General features: G+C 46.8%; 1 protein-coding gene across 4 annotated transcripts in view; it reads right to left on the bottom strand.

Annotated features, from left to right (window-relative positions):
• SH3RF1 (SH3 domain containing ring finger 1) overlaps positions 1-16,574 on the bottom strand; it is a 160,396-nt gene that overhangs the window by 130,077 nt on the left and 13,745 nt on the right. The window lies entirely within an intron of this gene.

Below are 16,574 nucleotides of genomic sequence, written 5' to 3'. Positions count from 1 at the left end.
CCCGCCTCCTTCAAACTGCGTCAGGGCCCAGCAAGGGTCTGCACAACGGAATGTGAGCAGGAGGGAAATGTGTCACTTCCAGGGGTCGGGTGGGAGACGCTTTGGAAGCCAGAGCCCGCCGGCCAGCCCCCTCCTGAAAGCAGAGCTGAGACGGAGCCTCCATGGTGCCGGGGCTCAGAGGACCGCACGCTGGGCACACGGCACAAGTGAGCACCGAGTGTGGGTCATGGGGGCCCCTCAGACTGCAGGGCCGTCTGTCACCAGCCACAGCTTAACCCGCCCTCAGTGACACATGCCCTCATCAGCTGAGGGACCCTTACCTGGCCACTCAACTCTCCGTGTCTACTTCCTTATCCCTGAAACCGAGATGTAACAGCGACCACCCCCCGGTGCTGCAGTGAGAATCACGCAGGCTCACACGCGTGAAGAGCCGGAACCTGCCCGGTGCGGTCGGCACCCGCTGTCCACCCTAACCCCTCCCGCACGCCGGCCACCTCGCCGCCAGGGTCGAGGGGCTTCACGCCACAAGGAAGGGATGGACAGATATACGTACTGCTCCCGACTATTCTAAGAAGGAAACGATAAATACACAGACTCAGACGCTAACAAGTAACTCACTGACCGTACAGAGTTTTCTCAAAACACTAAAAATAGAACTGCCAAACAACCCAGCATTCCACTCCTGGGCATAGATCAGAAAAAAATGAAAACACTAATTAGAAAAGATACATGCATGCCCATGTTCACAGCAGCACTATCGACAGACGCCAAGATGTGGAAGCAACCTAAATGTCTATCAACAGAAGAATGGATAAAGAAGATGTGGTACATATATACACAATGGAATATTACTCAGCCATTAAAAAGGCAAAAATAATGCCACTTGCAGCAACATGGATGGGCCTGGAGGGCATTATGCTAAGTGAAATAAGTCAGACAGAGAAAGACAAATACTGTCTGGTTTCACTTACATGTGGAATCTAAAAAATACAACTAGTGAATAAAGCAAAACGAAGCAGACTCAGAGATACTGAGAACAAACAAGTGGTTACCACTGGGGAGAGGGAATGGGGAGGGGCAGTACGGGAGTAGGGGATTAAGAGGTACAAACTATTATGTGTAAAATAAGCTACAAGGGGCCTCCCTGGTGGCGCAGTGGTTGAGAGTCTGCCTGCCGATGCAGGGGACACGGGTTCGTGTCCCGGTCCGGGAAGATCCCACATGCCGCAGAGCGGCTGGGCCCGTGAGCCATGGCCTCTGAGCCTGCGCGTCCGGAGCCTGTGCTCCGCAACGGGAGAGGCCACAGCAGTGAGAGGCCCGCGTACCGCAAAAAAAAAAAAAAAAAAAAAGCTACAAGGATATACTGTACAACGTGGGGAATATAATCAATATTTTTAAAACTATAAGTGGAGTATGACCTTTAAAAATTGTGAATAACTATATTGTACACCTACCTGTAACTTACATAATGTACGTCAACTATACTTCAATTTTTTTAAAAAAGTAAATAAATAAACAACTAATAAAAAAGAAAAAAAACTAAATAATAACACCCATGATGTCCTCTGGTACAAAGTGATGGAAAAAGAAAGAAAGCAGAAGAGAGAGGACTGCATTTAACCAGCCCGACTGTGGCTCCTGCCTCACCCTCTGCCAATAACACGCATAGAAACAAACAGAAATACACACACATCCCCTTCTCAGTGAGCAGACAGTCCGCCGGCCAACTAGAGATTCAACAGGAGCCCGGAGTGTGGTGCCAGCTGGCTGTGTGACACGCACAGTAATTAATGTCTCCTGAGGTCAAGGAGGCGGGGACAGAACCGGCAGACAGAGGAGGAGTGACGTGATGGGGAACCAGCGGCGGAGGTTCCTAGACACACAGGAAAGGTGACAGGCAGGGAGAGAGGATCGCGCTTACCATCATCGATCCTTTCGAGGAGCATAATCTTCCAAAGGCCATTCTCACCAGGTGCTCTTTATTTACCTGGGAGAAGAGTAAAACTGCTTTCGAGGGCGGGAACCATTGTCCATGCCCACGGGAGGTCGCCCGCAGCAACCACCAGTTTGTTACAAACGCAAGGTTCTGAAGGCTTTACGAGACACAATTTCGGTGAAGAAAACAGAGGGAGACTTTCTTAAACACAGAGAAGAACCACATTTACATACTGAAAAGTATCTTACGCTACTGAAAACTAACCTAGTCAGGGGACTGGGGTGATAAAATATGTATGTGGAGCTTTACATATTCTTTAAAAACTTTTCTTGGAGTTGATTTACGATGTTGTGCTAGTTTCAGGCGTACAGCAAAGGGAACCAGTTATACACATACATGTATCTGCCCTTTTTTAGATTCTTTTCCCACATAGGCCATTGCAGAGCACTGAGTAGAGTCCCCTGTGCCGTACAGCAGGGCCTTATTAGTTATCTGTTTTATACATGGTGGTGTGTATATGTCAGCCCAATCTCCCACTGTACTCCCCACCCCCCCGCACACATTGTTTAAGTGCAGATCTGGATGACAAGGCCCTGAACGTGGCTGGTGGGAGGTCCACCAGCTGAGTCACGGGCAGAGCCATGAAATCTGGGGAGCTCGCTGGTGGCGAGTTACAGATGGTGCTGGACAAATCAAGGGGAGAGGCCGGCCACAGGAAGACGGTAGTGAGGACAAAGGTCAGATGCAGGCTTCGCCCTGTGAGGAATCAGTGCTGAGACCGCAAAGGGTGGGCACCCCGCAGCCTTACCCAGGGGACAGCAAGACCCGTGCACGGTCTGGCTGTGGAGCCCTGGGACAGCCCGGGGGAAGTTCAGGGGCCCTCTCTCCAGAAAAAAATACATTTTCATGGACATCCAGAATTTTAAGTTTTGGTGGTTAGTCCATTAGAACGAAAAGTCTGTTCTGACCACATACATCTACAGACCAAGCCTGACTTTGGCCAGTTCCTAAACACAAGACCATACCAGAGACACCTGGCTCACCTCAGTAATGCTCTGATGATCTTTTGCCTACCTACTTCCCTCCTCAAGCGGAATTTTTGCCTTTTCAAACCATATGTGGGTTGCTCTTTCGGCCACGACTCCACCAATAAGGAAGGTTAACCAATCGACCTGCTCTGTACAAAGGGATGTTTTTGTCGAGGTCACACATCTCTGTTCAACCATGAGGGGTATCCTGCAGGCCAGGTGTGCAAGCGACGTGCAGACAGAAGCTGATGCCCAAGGGGCAGGGCGTAGGGGAACGAACAGGAGGTTAGCAGGGTGAGCTGGGAGCCACACACGTTGTTCAGAACACAAAACAAAGAAGTGCCAGGAGCAGCCCTGGAGCCAGGCAACAGGCTAACGTGCACTTGCACCAAACAGCTGTTCACAGGCTTCTCGAAGAAATGAAACGGCGTCGTATAAGGTTTAAAACTTTCAACCGCTCCAGCGTTAGCAACGTCTGCCTCGTTACCAAATATTTCTACCTCAATGAAATAAGTATAATCTTTTAAAATACTCGGGAGAACTGCAATTAATTAACTGCAAATCATAATATAACACGAGACCCATCAGTGAAAAACTTTTCTTTAAAAATAATGAAGGGGGGGCTTCCCCGGTGGCGCAGTGGTTGAGAGTCCGCCTCCCGATGCAGGGGACACGGGTTCGTGCCCCAGTCCGGGAAGACCCCACATGCCGCGGAGCGGCTGGGCCCGTGAGCCATGGCCGCTGAGCCTGTGCATCCGGAGCCTGTGCTCTGCAACAGGAGAGGCCACAACAGTGAGAGGCCCGTGTACCGTAAAAAAAAATAATAATAATAATAATGAAGGGGGGCTTCACTGGTGGCGCAGTGGTTGGGAGTCAGCCTGCCAATGCAGGGGACATGGGTTCAAGCCCTGGTCCGGGAAGATCCCACATGTCGCAAAGCAACTGGGCCCGTGAGCCATGGCCGCTGAGCCTGCGCGTCTGGAGCCTGTGCTCCGCGACGGGAGAGGCCGCAGCAGTGAGAGGCCCGCGTACCGCGATGAAGAGTGGCCCCCGCTTGCCACCACTAGAGAATGCCCTCGCACAGAAATGAAGACCCAACACAGCCATAAATAAATAATTTAAAAAAATAATAATAACGAAGGGACTTCCCTGGTGGTCCAGTAGTTAAGACTTCGCCTTCCAATGCAGGGGGTGTGGGTTCAATCCCTGGTCAGGGAGCTAAGATCCCACACGCCTTGCAGCCAAAAAACCAAAACATAAAACAGAAGCAATATTGTAACAAATTCAATAAAGACTTTAAAAATGGTCCACATCAAAAAAAAATTTTTTTTCAATAAAAATTTAAAAAAATAAAAATAAAGAAGTCTGACAGTCAGCATCACAGAGCACAGACACTCCAAGTGGACACTGGGACACCTACTCCCGGAATCTTAAGATGGTCAACTTTCTGAAAGTCAATGAATACTTCTCAACATGCTTTACAATGAACTCAGTTTCACTCAAGTATTTAAGGAAGTGGTTTCAGAAACTGTCTCCAACTTGGGATGCCAACCTGCGTTATTCCTTTCCTGCCTACGCTGCCGGCGTACAGCGCTCGCTCGGTAAACGGTCCAGGCCTAACTGAACATTGCCCTAGCATCCTTCTCACTGCAGGGAGGCCTCAGAAGGGAGTGAAGCCCTTCTGAAATGTTTACTAGGGGCTAAAAAATTTAAAGCTATGCCAATGGCTCAAGTCTATGTGAAACGGACCTAAGTTTAAACCTTCCAATTAATATAGGAAGTGCAGGCTGGATACACCTAGAAGGGGCTTGAACTGATTTGCTTCGACAAACACGCCCTTCGGCACAGGCAGCGAACTTCATCCCCACTTCCACGTAGGATCGTTTGGCCTTATCTTGTAGGGGTGCCGTTTGTGCTTTAAATTACCATCCCCTGCAGTAAGGGCCTCAGAGGTGAGGAAGGGTTCGAACGCACCTGAGCAAGGAGATGTGCTTTGGTGCAGGCCTGCCGCCCACATGGGCACCTGAGCTCCACGCACAGACACAGAGAAAGCCAGCAGGCCCCAGGGTGGGATCCAAGATCAGCGGCTCCAGAAATGCACCCAAACCAAAAGGAGAACGTGGCTACCCTTCTAAAAGCTGGGGCCAAGACCCCACTGGAGTGTCATTCGGGCACCTGGACAGGGGACGTGAGGCCAGCTTCCCTCCGCAGGCCCTCGGCGCCCTGCAGAGCCAACCCGGTTCTCTGCCCTTACGGCCACTCCCTAAATTCGCAACCGGGTAATTAAAACAGCAGAAGGCGTAGCATCAAAAAAATGTTTTAAAAAAATATAAGATGACATTTCACTTCAATATTTCCCATGAAATCTGAAAATTTTACATATAAACAATAATACTTATAGGCCCCAAATATTATAAATGGGCTCCTTTGGTGGGACAGGAAGGGATGTGATTCTTAATCAAATATTTTTCTAGTTGAAGGACTTCCCTGGCAGTCTAGTGGTTAAGACTCTGCACTTCCACTGCAAGGGGCACAGGTTCGATCCCTAGCCAGGGAACTAAGATCCCACAAGCCATGCAGTGTGGCCTATATATATATATATATGTATGTATATATATATTTATATTTTTTTCTAGTTCAATAAGAAGACTTTTTTTAAACAGAGGAGTAAAAATTATAATAAGTGACTCTGCCACTGTCCCCAAAGGGGAAATACTCTGCTGAAGCCATTTCGATCATTAATCTGATCTGTGATTTAGTCCCAAACATACAACTGCTTTCTATGAAAACTCTTCTCCCCACACAGACACCTCGCTCGTGCAGTGACCCAAGTTCTAGCATCCGCATAATCATTTCTATCAAGCAATGTTTTTAGGATGCAATACCACTTCCAAAATTTTCCAAAGTTAAGAGAGATGTGAAAATATTCAATCCCTGTGTCTTAATAGCTAAGATCTGCGTTTACATCTTGGAAGTGTTTTCCTCAACCATTAGCACAAGAACAAAATACAGATTCCCGAGGGCCGGCCCCAGGAAACCGAAACCAGTGGGTCTTGGGGGAGGAGGGGGGACTAGGAATCTGCATTTTTAATAAGCACCCTGGTGTTTCTGATGCAGGTGGTCTCGAAAAATAGCACCGCAGGGAAGACAATTCATTTCCATTAGAGCTGTCTGTCCAGGCTTCAACTCCGTGATTTTTTTTTCATTTGACACTTCTTAAACACTTGGATGAGTGTTTTTCAAGGAAAATCTGTGAAATGTCATTTTCACCGCAACTACAGCACAACACCAGAAGGCAAGGCACAGCAGACAGAGTGAGGACTGCAGGAAAGCTCACCTCCTCTAAGGAATCATTTAAAATTACATCTGCATGCGATCTTGATCGTTCCAGGCTAAGTCTCTCATTTTCACCTTTAAACAATATTTTCAGCACTCCCCTGACTATTAATTTTGTTATCTCCATTCTCCAGTTACCTCATTCCGCTACAAAGTGAGAGGATGCCTGACATTTAAATCAGCCTCGGCAGCCTCTGCCCTGGGTTTTCAGGAAGTCTTGCTTTCATGCACCACGCTTTTCCTATTGGAACTCTTTAGAATCAGATTTTATTTCTGATCCTAGATGTCATTATTTTCCACAAGATGACTGAGAACCTACTGGAAATCTCCACCCAGCCACAAATGTAATTTGTTGCACCGAATACGGTCTCCTATTTTCAAATCACAAATTCAGATTTTCACTCAAATAACTGCAGACAAGGAGAGCTACCCTGGCGTTACCGGAGTTGACATGTGAAGTCTGTCTCCAGGGCAACAGAGTAGTAAGGGAGGTTCTGAACCGCACTCCTGCTCGTCTGTGATTTAGCAACAGGCTTCTACACGCTCCCATCATGCTCTGGCCATCCCTTTGTCTGATCTCGAAATTACACGGAGTGACTTTTGGGTGCTTTTCCTACTATTTTGTTTTAAGACACTCTATTTCAAATTTTCTTGCTGTTTCCACGTATGTTACCTTTTTTTTTCCTTCGAATTTTCGCTATCAAGTCATTACATGCAGCTGCTCTACACAAACACACAAACTGGACAGGAGCCGCACCACCATTTTCAAAGTTTTCCATGTGAATTGAGGACTGTGTATTCAGTGGCTTAATTAGAAACCTGCAAACCCCTCCACACAATGGCCTAGTGCTGATTCAGTAAGAACTTCCTGCTGCTTTTGTAAAAGCTCTTCCCAGTTTTTTTTTAAAGCCACTACACAGCCGATCTCTTTCTACCCAATTCTGCAGTTTCACAATACATCTTCTTTTTTGTGAATTCAAGAATTCAACTATACTCCCAATGCCAGAACGTCAATCAATCTAAATTCTCTCAGACCACAAGTTAATCATTTAAATTCATCTAACTATAACCAGAATGACTTGAAGGGGAAAGACAAACAACACCAAAATGCATATGGGAATATTTAAGACAATATTTAAGATAGACTATGGGAAGGCTGTGTAATAAAATAATAGAGGACAAAATAATGATTTCTTTTGAGTTGCATATATTTGACCAAGACACAATGGCAACCCCAGTGATGAGCTTTTCTAAACTTAACCCGTGGTTTTCAGTTCCGGTTTTATAACCTGCTAACTCCTTTAACGTCTTTAAATTGTACTATTATTTAACAGTTTATTAATAGGAAACAAATAAGATAGTAAATAAGGCTGTGCATGAAAAAGGTACTGATATTATAACAAAGCAAAAATGTGAGTTACCCAGTGTTTATTAAAGGTTACACAAAACGCGGGATACAGAGATGACTACGTATACGTGTACACACGTATACAGAGATGACACAACACACACAGGTGAATACGCTACAGTCAACAACCCGTATTCTGTGAGCAGATACTCCAGCATAATGACAGCACAACTAGGCATCGAACATCCGTTTAAAAGAACACATTTATCTTTTGCTTTACTACAAACCAAATTCCTAGACTGGCCTAGATTTTAAAGGAATGTGCTTATACTTACCATGTTAAGAAGAGTGGTTTTGTTTCAAAGATTAAAGGAAGAATAAACTTCTCAAACAACAACACTCTGACAGAGTAACCTCCAAGAAGGAAGGAGAATGTAACTGTCACCTCCGAACGGATCCACTCAGAGTTAAGGCCTGTGTCTGTGGATGAACCGTGAACAGAGGCCCTAATGCTCGCGCACAAGCCTCACTGCCCGATGATCTACATATTCAAATGTCCGTGTTAATGTCTCCGTCTAAATTTGTCTATCGCTCACCTATATCCACTGCATTCTGACAGCCACAGGTGAAGTATGCTTGTCTTCTTACACCAGGATTAGCAAAAACAGTCAGAAAACAAAGGTCCAACTGGCCTAACACCATCAGCCATCTACCCTCAAGATCCCATTCTTGCAGGAGGAAACCTACATGGAGAAAACCGCACGATCCAGTCATAACTAGAGCAATGAGAGTCAAGCCCCAGTCTCTGCAACAAATAACACGGTCAGAAATACAGCAAATGCAGCTGAAAGGAAAAGCAAAATCGCTGTGGTAGGTCGGTAATAAAGACTGTAGTCTTGTAAGGAACGGCAGGATATCCTGTAAAACGAACGTATAATTTACAAATCATTTTTAAAGCTACCAGAAACCAAAGGAAGGGCAATAGGGGAGGATTTACAGAAGACCACCTTCGATACTTCTTCCCATAAAACTGAATCTACGGAAGAGAAAAGCGCTCCTGTTAGCTTTTAATGAAAAGGCAGGGAAAACATCTCTGGTTCATTCTCCTGTGCAAACACCAACTGCTTATGTCGAAAAGAAAAACAGTTTTGTCAGGGGTGTCACATCCGTTGTAGCTGCACTAGTTGAAGACCTGGCGGGCATTAGAGGACTTCACAAGCCAGGTGGCCCCTCCCCTGGCCCCTCCCCCTGGCCTGCAGCTCTCTTTCATGCTAAGGGTAGGTTGTCAGGCAAGGTGCTACTTATTCAAGTTCTACTCTGAAACTCAAATCATTTCATTGTGTGCAGAACAGGACTCAGCTATAGTTTACTCCAAATTGGAGCATGAGAAAAATGTTTCAGAGAGAGCTCAGCCTTCCAAAAATAAGATTTGGTTGGTGGGGGGCGGTAGCAGCTTGAGAACAAAAATGGTCCCCAGCACGTCTCAGTCTTCCCACCTAAGTGTGCTGGGCAGGTGTTATCGCGGAGCTGGGGGGGGGGGGGCGGTCTGTGACCCTGCCCTTCTGCAGCCTGTCACTCCGTTCTGCTCCACAGACTCTGACGAGGTCATGCTTAATGGCCAAAAAATCCACCACATGCCTAAAGGAGAAAGTAGAAAAAGATAGGCAGGCCTGCGGGTGTGACGTCTGTTGAGGCATGCAACTGTTATTTTAAACATAATTAGACTAATTGCCTCGCCATCTCCACCGATGCAACTGCACACGCAATTAATTAGAACTGATTTTAAAAGCCCTGTTTGGAATCCTTTGTTCCCCACTTCCTACAGATCAAATTATCAAGGAACAAATTCAATTTTTCAACTTTTATTTTAAGAGAGGCACACACGTGCATTAACTGGGTCTGATCCACTAATGCAAGTCATTTAACCAGCAATTACTCTACTCTGAAACTAAAAGCCAATTCAAATTTTGAACACTATTATAAAATAATTCCCTGGGAAGTATGACCATCTTGCAAGACTGCTGGTGAAAAACATGAATAATCTCATAGCTCTCCACCTAGAAAGGAAGGTGAAAGAAGACAAAGTTCTAGGACCTCCCTGGTGGTGCAGTGGTTAAGAGTCCACCTGCCAATGCAGGGGACCAGGGTTCGAGACCTGGTCCAGGAAGATCCCACATGCCGCGGAGCAACTAAGCCCATGCACGACAACTACTGAGCCTGTGCTCTAGAGCCTGCGCGCCACAACTACTGAGCCCATGTGCCACAACTACTGCAGCCCGCGCGCCTAGAGCCTGTGCTCCACAACAAGAGAAGCCACTGCAATGAGAAGCCCAAACACTGCAACGAAGAGTAGCTCCCACTCGCCGCAACTAGAGAAAGCCCGCGCACAGCAATGAAGACCCAACGCAGCCATAATAAATTAAATAAATAAATAAATAAAGACGAAGTTCCATTTCACAGGAAAATTAAAGTATCAAGAAAGCTGCCTCTTACCACGTGCTTTGTTCTCCACAGATTTTTCTACCCCCAGTCAAAAGTAGTTCACTTTAAAAAAGACATTAAGGAAAACACAACAAAGTAGTGAATATAACAAAAAAGAAGCAGACTCACAGACATAGAGGACAAACCAGCGGTTTACCAGTGGGAGTGGGAAAGGGCTATGTAGGGGGAGGGGAGGTACAAACTACTGGGTGTAAGACAGGCTCGAGGATGTATGTACAAAACGGGGAATACAGCCAATACTCTGTGATTACTATAAATTGAAAGTAACCTTTAAAAATAGTACAAAACATTTTTTTTAATCTAAAAAGAAAAAAGGACTCCAAGGGCCATTTAACAGAGTCGGGTGCGATGGGCTGGCTGATTGGGAAAATTGTGAAAAGGTGATGACTGAGGACAAAGGCTGAGATACTGGAGCTGGAGATCGCAAGATGGAAAAGAGAAAAAGCAAGCTTGACGGCTGCGGGAAGGAGAGGTGGTGGGACCAGCTGGGGGTTCCTCCCGAATCAGCATCTGTGAAGGGACTGATGCCGGAGGGCAGCGTCCACAGCCATGCCGGAGGTGCGCCCGCCCAGCCGCAGTGACCACCAGTGACCAGCCCCGCACGGCAGGCCTGAAGGTGGGAGCGGTCACAGCTCACCTGATCTGCGCTGAAGTCTAAGCTCCCGAGGCGGCCGCACTCCGACAAAGGACGGCGATCCACGCGGGGCACAGCACGGGCTGTCACTACAGAGGGGCTTCTGCCCACGGGATCTGAGGCCAACGAGGCTCACGCCCTTGCTGCGGGTTCCGCAGACCCTGCAGCTGACCACGGGAGCGGGAACGGGACAGAGAGCCAGCCACACGGTCCTGCAGCCACGCACCCAGCAGGGGCTGCGGTCCCCCAGATGGGACACCAACGGTCCCCCCAGCGTGACCTGCTGCCTCCTCACAGTGACCTTGGAGAACCGCCTGGAACCGTTTCTGGACATCCTTGAAATCTATGTGGAGACGGACCGTGCGCCAATACGTGGGAAAGCAAAGAATTCTCCGGGAGTGAGAAGTACAAAGACCCGTTCCCCTGCTGGGAGCGCCTGGGCAGCGACGGGAAAAATCGGTTTCCAGCAGGCGGCGACCTCCCGGGCGGTGAGCCGAGGAAGCACGTGGGGTCTGGTGTGGTCCCTGGTGACACACGAGGGACCACGGGGGATGCCCCGGTGAGTCCCGCGTGTAACAAACACAGCCGCGACCAGATTCTGAACAGGAAAGGGGCTCCTGACAGGAACTGACAGGAACCAACGCCCCGTTCAGCTGGGGTATTCTGTAAAGGAAAGTACACGCTATCTTAGAACGAATTTGCATCCCCACTGCATCACAGGAGGGATATATATGCCGGAGTCACGACACAGCCGAGATGACTAGGTGTTTCCACCCACTCCTTAAACAGCTGTAGGTACAGAAAACAATGTCACTCCTCCTCGCAAGAGTATGTGAAGCCCAGGATTTGCAGAAATATATGAAAAAGACCATGTTCCTCTCTGTGCTCTCATTATTCTGGGAGCTTCAACAGAAGGAGTGCTGAAGCGCTCTGTCAGTGATACAGGGCGCGTGTTCATTTCCAAAAGCTAAAAGCAGAGGCGCCGCTCTAGTCTGAAATCACGTTGCTCACCTCTTGGGTTGAACAAAAGGGCTCACAGCAAGATTATTTTTTAAACCGTTCCACATTTATCCTCATAAAACAGAACAATGCAAAATGAACGGCCAAATAAGCAAACATGACACTTTAATGTACTCATCTGTAGAAGTTCTCGGTTCCAACTTAAAACATCTCAATGATTCACGATCATTTTCCCATTTGCCACATTTTTTCAGCATGACGTCTGCGGAGTGGTGGAGACCAACATACTTCAAGTAAAACTCATTCACCAAGTTCTTAATTTAACAAATTCTTTACCGAGGGCCAGGCAGCGTTCTAGCTGCCGGGGATACAGACAGAAATAAAATGAATCAAAGTCCTGGCCCTCACGGAGCTTACTGTCTATTTAAGGGAAAGAACAAACAAGTAAGTAATCCATGATTTTAAACGGACCTAAGTGCCACAAAGAAAAATTAAGCAGGGCAAAGCCAGCAGAGTGACAGGAGGAGGCTGAGGGGCTTTGGGGGATACGGCGGTCAGAGAGGACCTTCTGAGGAAGACAGCAAACTGCAGAAAGGGAGCGGGCCAGGCTGAGATGCAGGTGAAGGCAGCCCTGCCCTCCAGGGAGGGCAAAGAGCAGGTGACAAGGCCCCAGGCCTTGGTGATGTAATAAACGGCAAGAAAGCAAGCTTGCGTGGCTGGAGCGAAGTAAGCGGCAAAGACAACGTGGCGGGAAGGGCGGGGCTCGGGTACGCGGCTTCCGTGTAACCATCCTGCAGTTCTGAACAACAGGCGTCACGTCACGCTGACGGAAACACCAGGGACCCCAGGGGACCCGGCGGGGCAGGAGGGCGAGTTAGGAGGCGATTTCAACAGTTAGAGCTTCATCTGACGCTCTAAACGCTTTCACCCTCAGATCTCGCAGGGGGTGGCGACCCACTTCTTCAACTCACCTCTTTCTAAAGAAACAAGACATGGAGACCGTATTAGCACACATGCCTCGGCGACTTTATTAGTCTGAAAAACTGACAACTGTTGTTTCAAACAGTCTCAGTGGAGCAGCCTTAAAATCAAGCACAAAACACAAGGACCATCCTCCCCTCCTTCACTGTAACTACGGGAAAGTCATGTAGGAGTGAATAGCTCTTTTGTCCTTAAACAGGCTATTTGAAAAACAGAAGCACACTGTCTTTTATTGTCCATTCATGGTTCACATAGCCCCTGGGGTTGGCTTTCGTCCTTCAAAAGCCTTTAATGGACAGGTACACGTAAGCCTTGCTCTGTAGACTGTGAGAGCTGGAAGGCGTGGGGAGGGCCCACGGCTCCCCTGCGTGCCTGAAAGGAAAGGGGTATCAGGTACGCAGGGTGACCTCACCTGTAAGGTATGCGCCAGGGACTCAGAACAAAGGTGGCTTCCTTCCTTCATAAGGAAACACAATCTGTCCAGAAAACTGCTTCATTGCTCTTGAATGATTTAGGGCTGCACAGTCTACTAGAAACAGCTCCAGTCTTTAACCTCTGTTTATTTTATTAACAAAACTGTGTGTTACATCATTCTTTGTTCAAACCTTAAAAGAAAGCCCAGCATATTCATTAATCAAAACTATATATTATTGTTCAGGTCACCTTTGATCATGTGTTTGTGCCAGGTAAGTGTATTTATCAGTCAGAGACTGTAACGGACACACTGTATGTCTCCAGGGTCAGGACTCTGGTTTCCTGTCCACGTGAAATGTGGAAGGAAGGCAATTAAGCTGGTGTTCTAGGTTGTACTTAGTATATAAAAGGAAGGCCCGCATTTTCACATTTTAGGGCATGTTGAGTTTTCCAGCGTATGAAATGTTATCGTTGCTCCCTTTTTCAGATAGGGATATCGATGCAAAGCAAGTTCTTGGAGCACAGAACGCCTTCAGTCATGGCTCGCCTAGATGCAACCAACAGGACACCAAGTTGCTGAAGTATCACTTCACTCTTTCAAGGTCACAAAACATCTTGCTACGTATCTTTCCCCCAAGGTCAGGTAGTCAAGAATTTACTCTCTTGAATCCCACGCACATGACTGCATAGGATCGGCTCTTAAAGTGATATCAGGCCGTTTAAAGTTGACTTTGCCGACAAACTACTACGATTGCTACTATTTTCGCCCTGAAGTTACTGATAGATAGTTGTGATCTAACTTCTCCCAGCTTTGCAGATTGCCTTATCAGGACATAGCTGCCAATAACTGGGAATGCTGCATACTTGTCAGATAACACTCAACTGACTAGAAAAACTGATACTAAGTATCAAACTGAAAATCAGTCTTGGCCTCAATCTGTCTTTAATTCACCTATTCTACTCTTTGGTTTAAGTTACCAATGTGTCTGGTAACTTCCATGAAATTGTGACCTTTCAATCCAGTAACAGAGGAAAAAATCTGTATAGAACGAGCAAAACACAACCTGTTTCCATACCTTCTGAAACTCCAACATTTATATGTAAGGCATGTTGAACAGATCCCACCCTGGCCAACACACCCCAGTTACAGAAGGGATGGGTGGACCGCAGCAGGGCTGCAGCTAAACAGAGATAAGACACCAGCCAGCTGTTAATGCCAGGACTCCCTGCCCAGACCCGGACCTGATGCCACTACTGGAAGGAGAAAAAAGCCGCCAGCAGAGGGGTGAGAAATTTACATATCAGGTTAATGTGAAAAATAAACTTGCCTCTCAGTCCAGGAAGTAAAGAAAGCTAGGCTCACAAAGAAGAAACTTAAATAAACCTAGCAACACATGCGAATTTGCATAATAAACATGGATGCAGCATCACGCTCCTTTGACAGAAAACTCTCCACGTACAGCACGCCCAGAATCTGCCGTGCGAAGCATCTCTGAGGTCACCGAGCCTGTCTGATGGGCTGGCTGCTCCTCCAGATGGACCACTCTCTTAACGATAATGAAATGCTGGGTCGATGTAGTGCTACTTATTTGTGAGTATCACACAGCTCAGTCTCCTGACAGAGGGGATAGCAACTCAAGGTATTTCCACGCATTAGAGTTAAATATCTGACACATGAACAATCACAGGGACTCATCCTCGCAGGTACCTGAACCAGAGCCGGCTTAGGATTCGAGAACTGGAAAGTGTCCCTTGGGGCTACTTTATTCTTCTAACTGCCCCTTTCTGCTTCATTTTCAGGAATTTTAATTTAATTTTGACCGTGCATGATGCCTCTTGTGGGATTTAGGGTGTGGAGGTGCCGTTCCTTGCTACCCACATCATCACCTGTGCTTCCTGCCATCCGCAGGAGTGCCGACCACAGGAATTACTCAGTATCTCCATCACCTGCACCAAAACCGAGGCCTTGATTACAGGTAACATTTTCACTCCAACAGCAGACTTGCAAGCAGAGCAATCAGAAGGTGTTTGGTACTTCAGCATGTGCTGTTACAGCCACATGTAACTCAATGAAGTCAGAACACTCCCTCACACCATGCGCAAAAATAAACTCAAAATGGCTTAAAGATTTAAACAGAAGACAAGATACCATGAAACCCCTAGAAGAGAACAAAGGCAAAACATTCTCTGACATAAATCATACCAACGTTTTCCTAGGTCAGGCTCCAAAGGCAACAGAAATAAAAGCAAAAATAAACAAATGGGGCCTCATCAAATTTACAAGCTGTTGCACAGCAAAGGAAACCATAAGCAAAAGAAAAAGACAACTCTATGGACTAGGAGAAAATATGTGCAAATGATGCGACCCACAAGGGCTGAATTTCCAAAATATGCAAACAGCTCATACAATTCAATAACAAAAAAACAAAGAAAGAATCCAATCGAAAAATGGGCAGAAGACCTAAATAGACACTTCTCCAAAGAAGACGTACAGATGGCCAAAAGGCACATGAAAAGATGCTTAGCATCGATAATTATTGGAGAAATGCAAATCAAAACTACAGTGAGGGGCTTCCCTGGTGGCACAGTGGTTCGGAATCTGCCTGCCGATGCAGGGGACACGGGTTCGTGCCCTGGTCTGGGAAGATCCTACATGCCGTGGAGCGGCTGGGCCCGTGAGCCATGGCTGCTGAGCCTGCACATCTGGAGCCTGTGCTCCGCAACGGGAGGGGCCACAGCAGTGAGAGGCCCGCGTACCGCAAAAAAAAAAAAAAAAAAAAACTACAGTGAGGTATCACCTCACACCAGTCAGAATCACCGTCATCAAAATGTCTACAAATAACAAATGCTGGAGAGGGTGTGGAGAAAAGGGAACCCTCCTACACTGTTGGTGGGAATGTAAATTGGTGCAGTTGCTATGGAGAACAGTATGGAGGCTCCTCAAAAAACTAAAAATAGAGTTGCCATATGACCCAGCAATCCCACCCACCCAGACAAAACTATCATTCTAAAAGATACACGTACCCTATGTTCACAGCAGCACTATTTACAACAGCCAAGACATGAAAGCAACCTAAGTATCCACTGACAGATGAATGGATAAAGAAGATGTGGTCCATATATACGCTGGAATATTACTCAGCCATAAAAAAGAATGAAATAATGCCATTTGCAGCAACATGGATGGACCTAGAGATTATCATACTAAATCAAAGTCAGAAAAAGACAAATACCATATGATATCACTTAAACGTGGCATCTAAAGTACGACACAAATGAACTTATCTACAAAACAGAAACAGACTCACAGATATAGAGTACAGACTTGTGGTTGCCAAGGGGGAGGGATGGTGGGGGAGGGATGGACTGGGAGTTTGGGATTAGCAGATGCAAACTATTACATATAGGATGGATAAACAACAAAGTCCCACCGTA

The sequence above is a fragment of the Globicephala melas genome, chromosome 6 (genome assembly GCF_963455315.2).
Source record: "Globicephala melas chromosome 6, mGloMel1.2, whole genome shotgun sequence".
Taxonomy (NCBI): domain Eukaryota; kingdom Metazoa; phylum Chordata; class Mammalia; order Artiodactyla; family Delphinidae; genus Globicephala; species Globicephala melas.
This window is presented reverse-complemented; position numbering and strand designations above follow the sequence as displayed.